At 55.5% G+C, this 3,581-nt stretch overlaps 1 non-coding gene across 1 annotated transcript; it reads left to right on the top strand.

Annotated features, from left to right (window-relative positions):
* Nucleotides 1-3,207: 3,207 nt before the first annotated feature.
* Nucleotides 3,208-3,311, top strand: LOC120975072 (small nucleolar RNA R71). The gene has a single exon (XR_005770914.1). It is a non-coding gene; the product is annotated as a small nucleolar RNA R71 (small nucleolar RNA).
* Nucleotides 3,312-3,581: the final 270 nt, after the last annotated feature.

The raw sequence follows: 3,581 nt of genomic DNA, 5'->3' as shown, positions 1-3,581 counted from the left end.
CCTAGCTAGAAGTTGGGTTGTACTTTTAACAAACTGTAAATGGGTTGTACTAAATTCCATTAGAATTAAAAAATGGGTTGTACATTCTTACAAATCGCAAATGGGCTATATGTTATCTGCCAAATCTGAGCTATGGGCCTACTAAGTTGACGCGTACCAAGGGCTTTGTCAACTTAGTCAATATAAATGATTCTAGCTGCAGTGATCGTACGATGTCCATCCAACGGCCGTAGTGCTTCTTCAACCTCTAGTCTTCTTGCTCCAGCCGCCCAAAGCAGCGCCGGTCGTGTCGCGTGCTCCTGCTTCCCGTGGCCGGCTGTGATGCCGCGGAGGCATCACCGCCCCGTACTACTCCCACCGCTGGCCAGGCCATCCCTCTACTCACCCACACCCCCTGTTATTCTGTGGCGACGGCAGCCTCACACCGCAGCCGAACCAGTGAACCCTCGTACTCCTCTCCGCGCGGGTTTCCACTGCTGCGTCTTCCCCGGCTCCGCGTCGTCCCCTACCTAGGCCTCGCCGTCGTCCAGACCACCGCCCTGGTGCTCTCGGCGCGGCGTGGTCAACGACCGACTTCCATCGGAAGAGTACTGTACGTGGAGAGGCTGACAGCTGGGTCCAGGCGGCCGCAAGGAAGTGCCTCCTTATTACGCGCAAAATAATTATTCCTTCACCTGACAGCAGGGACCCACCGGACAGGCCACCTTATTTCGCGAAAAAACGTTTCACCCCTGACTGCTGGGACCCACCAGACGGGCCAGCGTATTTCGCGAAAAAAAAACGTTCCCCCGCTGTCAGCTCGGACCCACCGGAATGCCTCCTTATTACGCACAAAAAAATGAATACTCCCCCGGCTAGCTGGGACCCACCATGTTGGGAGGCTGACTTGTGGGCCTACTAAGTTGACTGGGACGGGGGCCTTTGTCAACTTTAGTCAATATGAACGATTCTAGCTCCAATGACCGTACGATGTCCATCCAACGGCCGTAGTGCTTCTTCAACCTCTGGTCTTCTTGCTCCAGCTGCCCAAAGCAGCGCCGGTCGTGCCGCATGCTCCTGCCTCCCCTGGCCGGCTGTGCTGTCGCGGAGGCCTTACCGCCCCTACTATTCCCACCGCTGGCCAGGCCCTGCGGCGACGGCACCTCACACCGCAGCCGAACCAGTGAACCCTCATACTCCTCTCCGCGCGGGCTTCCACTGCCGCGTCTTCCCCGGCTCCCCGTCGTCCCCTTCCTAGGCCTCGCTGTCGTCCACCGCCCTGGTGCTCTCGGCGCGGCGTGGTCAACGTGGTCAAGGAACGACTTCCATCGGACATGGACTGTACGTGAAGAGGCTGACAGCTAGGTCCATGGCCGCAGCAAGTAAGTGCCTCCTTATTACGCGGAAAATAATGATTCCTTCACCTCACAGCGGGGACCCACCGGACGGGCCACCGTATTTCACAAAAAAAAGTTTCCCCCTGACTGCGGGGACCCACCAGCTACATCTTCGCACGCAAGGAAGTGCGTCCGGGCAAAAAAAAACGATTCGCCCCCCTGACTGCTGGGACCCACCAGCTACATCTTCGCAGGCAAGGAAGTGCCTGACAGTCGGGACCCACCTGGTCGAAGCGTACGTAGCATTGTCATTCTGGTCGCGAACGTATACGTAAATACTGGTCGATGTAGAGGCGCGCACGTGTCGTAGTAGAGGCGCGCACGTAGCATGTACAGGTACGTACAGCGGCCAGTGTGCAAGAAAGAAAATACGACCACGTACGTACATACGGGCAGGGTCTCGAACGCCTACTCGCGCATACGTACGGCCAGGGCTCGTGTACATGGCTGGGTCGGAACGGAGAAACTGCGTCGTCGTCGTGTTCATGGGGAGCCAACCGGCTGGGTCGGAACGGAATGCGTCATCGTGTTCATCGGGAGGGCTTGGACGGAACAACCGATGAAAACGAGGTCTGGCGTACCGCAGAACGGAGAAAACAGCCTTGTGTTCGACCGGCCACGTTTGAAACGGGATCCTGTTCATCGGGAGGGGTCTGGCGTACCGCAAAACGGAGGAAACGGACCTCCTACGGTCGAAACGGGGGTCCTGTTGATCGGGAGGGGTGTGGCGTACCGCAAAACGGAGGAAACGGACTTGTGTTGGAGCGCTACGGTCGAAACGGGGGTCCTGTTCATCAGGAGGGGTGTGGCGTACCGCAAAACGGGACTCTACGGGACACTGTTCATCTCCACCGTCGACCCCCTCCGGCCTCCACGGACTACTGTTCATCCACCGTCGACCTCCTCCGGCCTCCACCTGCGACTGTTCATCCACGGGCTCCTGTTCATCCAGCCTCCACCACGCGCTACTCCACCGACTACTGTTCAACCAGCCCTCTCCACGGGCTCCTGTTCAACCACCCCTCCACGGGCTACTGTTCATCCAGCCCTCCACCGTCTACTGTTCATTCTGCCCTCCACGGGGTGGTCCTGTTCATCCTGCCCTCCACGGGGTCCTGTTCATCCAGCCCCAACCGGCTCGATCGATCGTGGTCCTGTTCATCCAAAGGCAACACCACGGGGTCCTGTTCATCCACCCCCACCGGGAACTGTTCATCCAACCCCCCCCCCCAGCAACGCTCACTGTTCATCCAGAGGCAGCATCGATCGGCTTCAGTTAGCAGCAGTAGCGAAGGAATCGCTCGATCGGGTTCAGTTAACAGTCATCGATTGATCGCTCGGGTTCAGTAACGCATAGCTTGCAGTGCAATCGCTCGGGTTCAGTTAGAGCCCAACGCCTCGCTCGGGTTCAGTTAGAGCCAACGCCTCGCATACACGCGCGTACGTGTACGAGAAAAACGCGCATCGCTCGGCCCCCGACCTCCCACCGTAACCGGGAACTCCCCGAAATTTTCCTCGCCCTCGCTTCTACCACAGTTTTTTCCATCATGAACGGCCCAAAGAATGTCATGCAGCTGCGTCTCCGGCCCGCCCAGGACGAAAAGCCCATTTTCTGTCATGATTTTTTGTCATAGAAGTAGGAGCCCACCACATCTATGATGATACCGGGTTTTGTGACAATTATCGTCATAAAAGTGTCATACATATGACAGGAAAAAAATTTCGTTCGGCCCAAAATGTCACAGATGTCTTTTTTTTAGTGATATCGACGTAAGCTTGAGTGTCCGAAGTCAATCCTCTGTAGAATATCTGCAACTCTAACCATCTCTCGAGCCCGTGGTTAGGACATCTCCTGAATAAAGCCTTGTATCTCTCCCAAGCATCATACAAGCTCTCGTATTCACGTTGAACGAAATTGAAGATCTCATCTCGAATCGCAGACTGCTTGTGTAGTGGGAAATATCTATCCAAGAAAGCTCGTGATATCTCATTCCAACTGTATGACCTTGATGGCAAGGATCGATACCAAGCACGAGCATCATCACGAAGAGAGAATGTGAACAACCTGCACATGATTGCATCTTGAGGAACTCCATGGTACTTGATTGTATCTGAATACTCCATGACTCGGTGTAAGTGCTCATAGGGATCCTCAGTAGGCAGTCCTCCAAATTGTTGTTGTTGAACCAAAGCAATAAGACTATG

This window comes from Aegilops tauschii, chromosome 2, assembly GCF_002575655.3.
Source record: "Aegilops tauschii subsp. strangulata cultivar AL8/78 chromosome 2, Aet v6.0, whole genome shotgun sequence".
Taxonomy (NCBI): domain Eukaryota; kingdom Viridiplantae; phylum Streptophyta; class Magnoliopsida; order Poales; family Poaceae; genus Aegilops; species Aegilops tauschii.
This window is presented reverse-complemented; position numbering and strand designations above follow the sequence as displayed.